The 13000-nt window shown below is 39.0% G+C and overlaps 1 pseudogene; it reads right to left on the reverse strand.

The window, feature by feature from the left end:
- Nucleotides 1–12133: 12133 nt before the first annotated feature.
- LOC148007192 (non-histone chromosomal protein HMG-14 pseudogene) lies at nt 12134–12592 on the reverse strand (annotated as a pseudogene).
- Nucleotides 12593–13000: the final 408 nt, after the last annotated feature.

The raw sequence follows: 13000 nt of genomic DNA on the forward strand, positions 1-13000 counted from the left end.
CAGTTTATTCCCCCAACAAACCTGTACCCCCAAATTACAAGCCCCCTCTTGCCTAACAACCACCAATGCAGAGGAGCGCAGAAATTATGTTCCTTATATGGCTTTCAGCACCAGTCAATTATGTTAAATGCCACAGTAGTTTCCAATCAGATGCTTGCACACTTACCCTCTACTTACTGCTTACTATAAATCCTTGGTTTAATAGATATTCCGGGTTCCCCACCATCAAAACTGTCCTGCATGACAGCAGTGTGCTTTGGAGATGGGGAGTTATATTGAATGGAATAAAGACCCTGCTGTAAGTTGTGAGTTACATCAGATTGTCTCCTGTCTGATTTTTGTTTTGTTGTTTTTGTTTTTGTTTTTGTTTTGTGGATCACTACCATTTTCTTGGCACTCACTACATTTTGGTTCATTGGCAGGGAAGTTCCCCATCACATTCAGGACTATCGACCTGGAGGGTCTTGAAGTCTGCAAAACTAGTGGTGTTTTCATGTCCCATTGTCCCTGTGCTCTGGACTACTTGCTAGTGGACCCTACCTCTTCTTGGGGGTTGAAGTTGAGGTGGCTCAGAATCAACTACACAAACACTAGGGGCGGGTGAGAAATGCCGCAGCAAGCTCTTCTGAAGGCTGCTGCAAGCTCCTTTAATACATTCTTACAGTGCCCCATTGGTCCCAAGAAAGCATATCTTTTAAACATGATATTGACCTTCAAGATTTTGAGCCAATTTTGTTGGGCTTAAGTGGCATTATGTACCTGTTATGGTGCTAGGTAGATTAAGTGAAACCTGGGTTCTCATGATTGCAATGATGGCAGCTGTAATACCAAATCCCTCTTTCCCAAGTGTAGTAGTTGTAAGTGAGTCTGGGCCATTAGAGTGCCAGCATGAAAGTGGGTGATCATCAAAATTGAAGCTGGTTCCCTCATCAGTGTAGCCATTGTTGCAGGTGGTCAGGAGACATTTCTCATTAAAGAAGTTAAGGCTATATGGAGGTATTGGTGACCAGAAAGAAAAAGGGAGATCAGACATAGAATGGTATGACTTTCCAGTCAACATACCTCAATATGGCGGAGTGGCTCCAGTGCATATTTTCCTGAATTGTTTATAAGGAAATATGTCCCATTAAAGAGATGATCACATTTTAGGAGAGTAAGGGGTATAAATCCAGACAATTAGAGGGGACCCATGAATTCTGCTCATAATGTATATGTGGTATATATATCATAATCTAATGGGATTCCTGTTAACATAGGGAGTAAGATTGGAAACATGTGAGGTAAACCTCTCCATGCCAAGTTCGAGGTTAAGTAAGAGTATCAGGTAGTCCCCGGCATATATTGCACCCAGTGCAGGCTGGCAGTGCTCCCAAGGGTTGGATAGGAAGTCCCATGAAAGTGAGCATTTGAGGGACCTTTTGACAGTGAGACATGGAAGAATGTGATACCCTTGAGGAATCTTTTGGAGATTTGTAATCAGTAAGGGGCACTTGAAGTCCCATGTCCAGCATGGTCTTATTGTGTAACTGCATTCAAGGCCTGACAGAGGAGACATTGATGGTAAAGCAAAGGATTTCCTTCACGGACCAGATGTCTTCTAATCCTCATGTAGTTGTGACTAAGTCCATGAAGGACAATTCAAACTCAGGAGTTAACTGCCACAGGCAAAAGAATGGGGAGCAGGACCATCAAAGCCTAAAGTTCATTGGTCCTTCCAGGCTGAATAAAAAATAATAAACACATTATGCACATTGTGTCTCCACATCCTGTTTTTTGGTCTCCTTCATTGCTCTCTGATCCCAGGCCAGTAAGCATGCCAAAATTAACATTAAGGCCAAGAGTTCTGCATCTTCATTTGTCGGCTGCTATCAGAATACTTGCTTATAGGCAGCTAGGATGAGGGTCTTAAAGCCCACACCAACAGTACCATACCTGCTCCAACAGGGTCTCACCTTCTAACAGTGCCATTTCCTGGGGCTAGCATATACAAACCCTCAAGCACATACACCATTGAGAAAGATGGCCATGAACATCAGAGAAAACAAGTAATGCCTAGCAGGCTTCCAGAGGACCATGTACACAACAGCAGAATATTACCAGTCTTCTCAAACTTCAACCAGCACACTCTAGTTTGGTAATGTCTTAAAAATAGGGCAAATATTAAAAACCTAGAAAGATCAAATTTTTAATGTCTTCTTTCATAACTGAAATGATCATTATCAATAGTAGATAGAAAACAAGTACTATTAGAGACTCACAATTAATATGTTATCATTCAAGCATGAAGAAATATGAGGATATTTGTGTTCTGTAAAGATTCTAAGTAATCTTTACAATCAATTTTTATAGAGAGAAAATTTTCCTAATCTTTATAAAATTGCAAAAACTCCAACGGCTTCAAAAATTATGAGAGAAAGATAAAACCATGTTGTAATATTTTAAAGTGGGTTTCTTTTACTCTGCACTAATACCAGAACCATGTGGCCAGAAGACATGTGTGGGATATTTTCATCTCAGGCAATGAAGCATCTCACCTGCTAAGCTCCATCCCATATCACACTGCCGATTGGTAATCTCTGAGCCCGGCAACAATCTCTCTACCCATCTAATTCCCAAGGCAGGTTGCCACCATGCCAGACATACACATCCCAATTCCGTGGCAGCCCAGTGTGTCCAGCCACCACACTCTCTCTCGAACTCAATTAAATTGCTACATGAAAGAACACACACAACACAACAACCTCTGATCCAATTGATAATATATAATTGCCCACCTAAATAAGATATAATTTGCTCATCTAAACATATAAAATTCTACACACATCCATTCCTTAAGAATATTCCTAACAACCTGTAGATGAACAGAGAGTAAACTTAACATCCACTGCCATGATCTTGGCTCTCCTCCTCTTCTCTAAAACTTTTCTCCTGCCCTTCCTTCCTTCTCGTTCAATGACAGGCCTCGTTCTATCCTATCTATCCTGCTTCACTTGCATAATGGCATCATCCTACAAAACCAGAGGTCATTTCAAAATATTTAAAAGTTTCAGTGATGGAAAACTTGACCTGATGATAAAAAGAAAGATGAAAGGGCTTATCAATTAGAAAACATTCTCAATGGAGTTTAATATTCTCCAGAGATATTAAGCAAAATTTACCAAAATTCTCCTGATATAGTTTTAGAAAATGGAAACTTTAACTCTAGAAGATACAGAGCCTAAAGGAACAACAAAGTGCTCAAAAAACACCAAGAGAAGCAAACACCAAGAGGCATCAATGGTTTTAGGAAATTATTGTAATAACTTTATAGTAATGAAACCATTTAATATCGATATAAAAATATGTCCATTAATGAAATTGTTATCCTTCTCCAATAGGAGATCTGTGAACAAACCACTGCCACCAGCATCTAGGCAATCCTAGTCTTTCTACAAGTCCAAGTCACAGTGCTGAATGTCAATAAATGCTGGCAGACAGTTGGGAAGAGGGGAAGAGTTTGGCTAAGAGTACATGGGAAGAGTGCTAATTTTGAATCAAGGAGTCATTTTTCTGGTACAGGTGACTGATCATAATTATTCAAAGGATGTTTTCTAATTTTGTTTCAACATAAAGTGAGTTTGCTAACTATAAAAATCGTATGGCCTGATGGATAGTGCACTTGCCTGGACCTAAGGTATAAACTACGAACTCAGTAGAGGAACAAACACTTTTCTGTATTTATATCACACAGTGCATATATTTCAGATGGAAAATTAATAGTAAAAGGTTTATTTAGTAAATGTTAATGATTATGTAACCATATGCATGGCACATGATAACAAATATTTTATGATTTAATTATATCTCTACTAATTTCATTAGTAATTGTCATCTACAAAGCTCTCTGAGGGTGCCTAGTCCCCAAGGGCAAAGGCCAGCCTCTTAAATAGGATACTGGGAAAACAGGGGAGTCAGAAAGCATGGATCAATGTAAATTTCAGGAGCACTGGAATTGCAAAAACGGCAAAAAGAACCCTGTTTGCAAACAACAGATAGTGCAAATGCTCTACCAGATTATTTCATGTATTATTTTATGACCGAATGAGCCAAGTCCATATTTTGTCTCTTGTTCTCGCACTATAATGTATTGTTTTCCCTTTTTATTGGTTAATTGTTTTAGAACCTCTTGGAATGTGTTGTAAGTTGTAAATAATGACATTCTCTTTCAGAATCAAGTAACCAGTGACACTTGAAGACTTGCAGCGTTCACACTGCAGTTTTGACATCACAAAGGACTTCATAGCAGCCCTATTAGAAGCAGCTGACAAAGTTAGTATGAGGCCAAGCAGAGTAATCAGAAGAAGCTGAGAAAAGCCAAATCAAATCAGTTTGGTGAGGAGTTTGAGGCAGAACAGCTGAGTTGAACCAGCCAGCCAGAGATCATAAAGAACTAGGAAGTTATGGTCTCATTCAGTAGTTAAGTCTCTAATATTTTCAGTAAAGTTGAAAATATTGTAGGCCTAGATGAGATTGTAGGAAGTCTAAAAGCTTCAAGGACAAGGCATAAGTTAGCAGACAGAGGAAAAAAGCCTCCAAGACAACAGTTACATCAGGAAGATAAAAATTACTTTTACAACACTTCTCTTTGCCATAATGAAATATGTTTGGTCCCAAATTCATGAAGCAATGTTCAGAAGACAAGAATGGCACATCTGGTCCAGATTTTCCCCATGCATTCTTTTTCATATTCTAGTTATTTACCATTCTTTACACTATATTATCTATGGCATTCCTTTCTCCTGGGCCGACAGGACAATCCTCCATTACAGTCTCCAGGGTTAGAAGCTTCTCCTTATGCTCAGAGTAAAAAAAAGATAGAAAAGTTAGGATAAAGATATCTTATACAATGTTTATCTTTTGTCAAACAAGGCTATTAAGAAGTATAACATCTTATAATCATTTCCTGGAAGTGATAATGCTATGTGCTAGGAAAATGAGATCAATAGCTGGGTGCACAGGATATCTCAATACCATCAGAGAAAAGCACACAGCAGTTTTGGTAGAGGTATTCCCAGTCCATTATGGTGCAGAGCATTTGGTGCTTCTAGTTAGAAGTTACATTCCCAAAATATTTCCCTTTAGACCATTCTTGAACTGCCAAGTATATTCTTGTCATTCAAACTGGTTCCCTTTATCCATCATGGTCTCAGGAAAACTTCTTTTGGTCTAGCCATAGCAAAGATTAATCCCTTAATCTTTGGAGTGCAAGGTGCTATAGATGTTCCATTTATCATAGGTGTAATACGGTCGCTTTTAATGTATCAGTTAAGCAGTTACCATTTTCTTAAGACTGCAAATTCTGCAAGAAAATTTAGTGATGGTACCTGTGCACAACACTTTACTCTGAATGCAAGCGACTGTTTTCAAGTACGTTGGTCATCAGGACTTTGTAGGTAAATTACAATAGTGTATTTCCTTATAGTATCCATGACCTACTCACTTAGTTCGAGTTTCATTGCTGGGACAATATGACTGAGATATCTTTTATACAGGCAAACATTTAATTGTGGTTGACTTAAAGTTCTAGAGAGGGTCAGAGCATTATCATCATGGTGGGAAGCATGGCAATGTGCAGACAGACTTGATGCTGAAGGAGCCAAGAGTTCTACATCTTGATCTGAAGTCAACAAGGAGGAGACTGTCTTTCACCCTGGGTGGAACTGGAGCACTAGGAGACCTCAAAGCCCCCAACACAGTGAAACACTTTCTCCAACAAAGCCACACATGCCAATAGTGACACTCTTCATGGGTCAAACCTATTAAAACCACCACAATAATTATTCTACATATTACTCATCTGCTTTCAGAATGTACCATAAATTCTCTCCAAAAAAAGAAGACTTAAATTTAATCAGAACATGTTTTAGTGGACTTGTTACTTGTCTATTCTTTTCAATATACTCCATGACTGCAGCAACTTAAAAAGAAGTAGATTGCATTGGCCAATTGTTCCGAGTGGTTAAGATGCCATCATGAGAGACAGCCCTGAGAGCAAGCAACCATGGTCGAATGGAAAGCAGAGAGATAACATTCTCAACTATGATCACTAAGTAAAAACTCAGAACTAAGCTGTCTTGAGGCCTTTTGCTCAGATTTTGCACCAGTGACACACTTTGTCCAGTGATTCTCCAGCAACTAATCTGCTCAAATATTTTGACCTCCTGGATAATTAGATTTTAAATACACAAGCCAACAGGGAGCAATGATATTCAAACCAGGAACCAGCCCCCTAATATTCATGCTATCAGTGCTATTCTCTTCTTTGCATTAAACAAAGGCAATGAGATTTTTGCAGGCAGACAAAGAAAATAGAATTATAATACTGTCCGAGAGAGTCATCATGCACATTGGGATGTGTTGCCGCATGTCTCTGAACTCTAAGCAACTTATTAGGGTAGTATGTTACAGTGAAAAAACACATACATTTACATAGTTGTTCCATTGATGTCTGTGCAAGAAGATAGACAAACTCCATTGCTTAATACAATCAAAAATAAATTTTGATTCTTTTAGCCCAATGATCATATGATGTACCTAAATCAGAAGACAGTGGAAACTTCAGTTTCTAGACTGCTTCTTAACAATGTTGAGAATGCAAGCAGTTGGACATACTGATGACGCCAATTTTAGGTATTTTATGAATTGAAGCCCCTCTGCTTGATGATCTTTATATCATTAGCTAACTCCTCATAGATTCCCAATGACTTGGGAAATTTGTAAATTGTTTCACAATGAAAAGACATCACCTTCTCCCCCTCACATAATATTATTAACATTTGATAACCATTTATAAACACAGTTCCTGTCTATGATGGTAGCAGGGTGTTGGTGGTGGGGAGGTAATATGAATCATTCCCAGGGCTGCTTGTTTGGAAGGACAACAGAGAGTGAGATGAAATAGTATCCTTGGGGATTTGACAATCTCCTTATTAGAAGAGTGATAAAATAAAAAAGCAGAAACTATTCCTGGTTGGAATTTCAGCAGCATTAGTAGAAGTGATTTGTCTATTCACAAGCTCTGAGAGACCAACTCTAATTTAATGCCATTAGGGTATTAATTATGATCTTGAATTTTGGCTTACTCACTGCTGAACCTGAAGCAACAGGACAGTTTGATGAAGAAGCCCCGAACCCTCTTTGGGACAGGGTTTTATAGGAAATGGGAGGAAATGAAGGGGTGTCCAGTCTGACAAGCATCTCATAGAACGACCACTGTAAGCCCAATGCTGGGTGCTCTGAGGCAAGACCACGAACAATCCCAAACAGTCTGAAAGTTCATCTGAAACAATCAAACTAATCTTTGATTGACTGTTGCTAGGATGTAGCTGGGGAATAACCCTGGAATCCACTCCTGGGATCCTTTCTGGTACTTGAGTGCCACTTGGTTTCAGCTACAGGTCTAGTTCTCAGAATTTTTTTCTTTTAAGATGGCATCTGTTTCCAAGATGGAGTAGATTTGGCCTCTCATTCCTTGCTTTTTCTGGTAAGTAGAACTCATTCATTCTGAAGCTCATAACCCTTTGTTATGGAGAGACTGGTAGTGACTTTTTATTAAAGTTAACTGAATATTCTTTTTTGTTTTTGTTTTTTGTTTTTTTTCTTCTTTTTTTTTTTTTTTTTTTTTTTGGAGCTGGGGACCGAACCCAGGGCATTGCGCTTGCTAGTCAAGCATTCTACCACTGAACTAAATCCCTAACCCCTTAACTGAATATTCTTAAGTCCCTTTATATCATCATCTTGTTTCTTCCAGTCTATCATAATGTGTTTTTTGTAATACCAAGGAAGTTATCTAGGTGTCAGTATCTAATTTCATGAGAACAGGTAGTAACATGGCTATGTCTTTATGACTCAGTTAATTTAAGCATGAATGTATTGGTGACCTGAAAGGACTCATCCTGTCCTCATGGTATCCCTGATTCTTGGGTAGGGGTCCCATCATTGGGAGACAGGAGGGAGTCTTGAGATTGAGTTTCCTCCTGCTGGTAGGGGTCATCTTCTACTGAAAACTGGTATGTGGTGGATTCATGCTGCAATCCTGTTGTCCTTCAGAGAGGTGAGTGTGGTCAAGACAATAACACAGAGACTTTTTTATTGAGGCTGTAATGACCCCTGGCTGGAGAGTGACCCTTTTCATAGAGAACATAATGTTTAAACCAAACATGTGTTTGAGTGCATTGAATGCCCTCAAGATCATATAGCAATTTACAATATTCAAACTCAGTGATGACCTCTGCCTGTATGTTAAGAACAATGCAAGGAATGGTTTCCTGAGCATGATATAAAAAGGGGTGAGTCCCATCCAGTAAGGGGAGTTTTATACCTGGTAGAGAGCAAAGTTAAGGAGAGTTACTCAGTCATTGCCAGTCTCTAAGGTCAATTTAGTTAAGGTCTCTTTTAGGGTTCTGTTTATATTTTCTACCTGTCCTGAGCTCTAGGGTTCATATGTATAACAATCAAGCAGCTATTGATGGCTTTGGTTTTGAGCATGATGAAAGATGAATTACAGGAGTCAGGTTACCTAGACCATGGCTTCCATGAGACCTTTCCATGTTCAGAACCAAAATGAGAGGACAATGATGGGATCTATCAGTGATGAGAAACATCCCTATGACTGTGGGAGCAGTCTTTGAATAGTCACCAATTAGCAATACAGTGAACTCATGTGATGTGAAGGCTGAGAAACAGGCTTACTGAAATATAACATTGGGGTGATTAATTGTTCTGCTCATTTGAAGACACAACTCATATACTGCTGTATTTACCAATTAGGTATACACCTAGATGTGATGACCTTTAGAATATATGTACTGTAAATAATCAGAAATTTTTTCATTCGTTGTATGGCCACCAAGATGAATCATCTGATAGGGGATTAATATTATGGCTTGTTTACAATGATGGTTCTCATGCTATTGAGGCAATTACAAAATCTATATTTTAAGTTCATGCATGCATACTAACTCTCCTGTGCATGGAACTGTGGAGTTGGCCTGGCTGCCCTACCTTCTGAGTCATGTTTTTTCAGGTTAGAGTCCTTGGCTCCGGGGACTCTGTGTGTCTTGAAGTTCCTGAGAAACTGGTGAACTTCCTCAGGCAGGAAAGCCTTCAGACCATTTGGCTTCGCCCGTACGTTCCCTTAGAAGTCACAGCAGTGTGGAGCCTTGAGAAGACCATTTGTGTAGACCTTACCCTTTGTACCCTCTAACTTTCTAAATACCACTGCATCCAGGTACCTACAACTGTACTAATCCTGGCATTTGCCACTACATTCCATTTCTGATAAGGGTATAAGATGTCGGACTATTCTCAATAAAATTGTCATAACCTCAGTCTTGGTTTCGTCCCATGAAAACAAGCCTGGTTTAATTTCTCACTTACTGTATCAAGTAAATTTGAACTAGTAAATAAGTGTGGACATTTTCCCCTATATTACATCACCAACATATTCAAGAGAGTGTCTTTAGGATTGGGCATTCCCTGAGAGTTATTAGGAAATTAGTCCTATGAGGAATTAGTGCAGATATAAATGATTCAGAAAGAACACATGATTCAATACACAGTACTTGTTTGTAACTTTTACTAAGCAACTTTGCACTCATTAATTTTCTATCATAAAAATGTCCTCAATAACATAAACACAGCATTCTGAAATGTGTCATTATATCTTGCATTCTTTTGGTGGTATTTGTTGATTGATTTATTTATTGATTGATTGATGTTTTTAAGACAGGGTCTCTATCTGTTCTGATACTCACCATACAGAGCACAAAGTCACAGAGATTCACCTACTTCTAACTTCCAAGTGGTGGGATTAAAGGCATGTGTTACCACATTTGGATTTACATGATGACTTCTGTTTGTTTGCTTTTTTTTTAATTGTGGGAAAATCTTTATTTGTTACATATTTAGGGGATGCATAGGTGAGAACTCATATTGAATTTCAAACCTACGGGTATAATATAATAGGAGGAAGTCCTATTCCATTGATCTAACTTCCTGTCTCTGAACTATACAGTTTTTATCACTATTGCTCTGTACTGCAGCTTGAGGTCAGGGATAGGGAAGACCCAGAAATGAACCCACATACTTATGATAGTCATTTGATCTTTGATCAAAGGAGCTAAAACCATCCATTGAAAAAAAGACAGCATTTTCAACAAATGATGCTGGTTCGACTGGCAGTCAGCATGTAGAAGAATGCAAATTGACCAATTTTTAGCACCGTGTACAAAACTCAAGTCCAGTTGGATCTACGACCTCCACATAAAACCAGATACACTGAAACTAATGGAAGAGAAAGTGGGGAAGTGCCTCAGACACATGGGCAGAGGGGGAAATTTCCTGGACAGAAAATAATATTTTATATTATTTGTAACTATTGTAAGGGATTTTATCCTAATTTCTTTCTCAGCCTGTTTATCATTTGTATAAAGGAGGGCTACTCTTTTCTTTGAGTTAATTTTATATCCAACCATTTTCTGAAGTTGTATATCAGCTGGAGGACTTCTCTCATAGAAGTCTGGGGATGGATATGTATACTATCATATTATCTGTGAATAATGATACTTGGACTCTGTCCTTTCCAACTCACCCATCCCCTTTTATTTTCTTATTGATTTATCTAGAACTACAAGTACTATATTGAATAGACAGGTAGAGTGGGCAGTCTTGTCCCTGAATTTAGTGTAATTGCTTTAAGTTTTTCTCCATTTAGTTTAATGTTGGCTACTGGCATGCAGTATATTGCTTTTATTATATTTCCATATATGCCTTGAATCCCTGATCTCTTCAAGACTTTTAAAATGAAGGGGTGTTGAATTTAGTCAAAGGCATTTTCAGCATCTAATTAGATCCCCTTGACACTTTTTTCTTTCATTTTTTATTAATTTAATTTTTTACAGTCATTTTACATCCCACTCACCACCCCTTCTCAATAACCTCCTCCCAAAATCCTTCCCCTAATCCCCATCCTCCATCTTCTTCTATCCTGAACGGGTGGGGACTTGTATCCCTGATCTCTCTAATATTTTCAAAATGAGGGGGAGTTGGATTTTGTCTAAGGTTTTTTTCAACATCTAATGAGATGATTATGTGATTTTTAAAAGTTTTTTATACACTGGACTACATTGATAAATATATTGAGCCATTCATGTATCCCTTGGATGAAGCCTACTTTAATCATGATAAATGATGTTTTTCATGTGTTCTTGGATTCAGTTTGCGAGCATTTTTTTTTAACTCTTTCACAACTGAGATTTTATTGGTCGAGGAGTAGAATACACAGACATTCCAATTCTTTTTTTTTTTTTCCGGAGTTGAGGACGGAACCCAGGGCCTTGCGCTTGCTAGGCAGTGCTCTACTACTGAGCTAAATCCCCAACCCCGACATTCCAATTCTTAACACACGTACCCAAACTCTGAAGAGCCGTATAGTGTTCATGTACCCTAATTCTGAAGAGCCATAATAGTGTTCACGTACCCAAACTCTGAAGAGTCACATTGTGTTCACGTATACAAATGAAGAGCTACATATTGTTTTTCTTTGAACTTATTCCAGTGATGCTCCAGCCTCAAACTTGGCAAGTTTCCTGAAGATCTCTCATAACAACCGAATGCTCACAATGCTCAGTTCCACCAATTCACAATTTTATGTCACACACAGAACATACTCAAAATCTCTATCTTTCACAGCACATTATCACAACTGTTAGGAAAACGGACTGCCATGACCACAGACATCACAGCTCTGACAGGGCGAGGACCAAAGACTGGCTTTCTTACAAAATGGTTCTACTAGAAACACGGGACCAGGTATAACTGAAAATATTCTAGACACGAATGCATGACTGAGACCCCAAATTGCCATTCAGTACGCTTTGTTCTGTAGGATATTAAACTAGCCCCCTCTACGGAATGTTATGGTGACCCCCGAGACAGTCACAGCCTCTCCTGATTCAGTATCCTGCTACTTTCTGGTTGTACCAAAAAATAAACAACCAGCAAATGATTTAACCTCTTAAAAAAACATTTACACTTAAAAAATGGGATGAGGTGGGATTCCCTCACCTTTTAAAAATGTTTCTAGAACTACTAAAAGACTTGCATTTACAAAATAGTTGATAAAAATATTCCTCTGGATTGTACAAGAAGGGAGGCAGGGACCACTGACAGACGTGATGGATGCTTAATCGGACTTCGCTTCTTTCTCTTCCTCAGAGGCTGGACTCTGGTTTTCCGTCTCTCGTTTTTCTGCAGGCAGATCTGTAGTTTGCTGGTCAGCTACTTCAGCCTGTTTGCCCTTCGCTCCCCTCTTCCCTTTTATCTGTGCTTTTTTGTCTGATGCTTTAACCTTTCCTGCGGCCTTTTTTGGTTTCACGTCCACCTTGGCAGGGGCAGGGTTGGCCGACAGCCTCGCGGAGCCTTGGGCTCCGCCTTCGCTGCTTCATCTGTGCTAACCTTCCTCTTGGGCATCATGGCTGCGCAGGGTGGGAGACAAGTGTGACGTTGGATCTGTCACGGAGCTGCACTGCCTAGCCGCCACCACACGAACTGCTTGCGAGCATTTTATTCAGTATTTTTTGCATCAATGTTCATTAGCCAAATTGATCTGAAACTCTTTCACTGTTGAATATTTGTGTGGTTTAGCTATTGGGTGATTGTGGCTTTGGAATGAATTAGATAGTGTTCATTCAGGTTCTATTTTGTGCCATATTTTCAGGAGTATTACCTCACCTTTGAAAGTGTGGTAGAATTCTGCACTAAAACCACCTGACCCTGGGCTTGTCTTTTTTGTTTGTTTGTTTGTTTCTTTTGTTTGTTTGTTTGTAGACTTTAATGATGGGTGCTAGTTTCTCACGGGTTTCAGTAAGGTTTAGATAGTTTACCTTATTTTGATTTAACTTTGGTACATGTCATCTATCTAGGATATCCTCCATTTCATTTAGATTTTCCCATTATGGGG

Source organism: Rattus norvegicus, chromosome 1, assembly GCF_021556685.1.
Source record: "Rattus norvegicus strain SHRSP/BbbUtx chromosome 1, alternate assembly SHRSP_T2T, whole genome shotgun sequence".
NCBI classification, from domain to species: domain Eukaryota; kingdom Metazoa; phylum Chordata; class Mammalia; order Rodentia; family Muridae; genus Rattus; species Rattus norvegicus.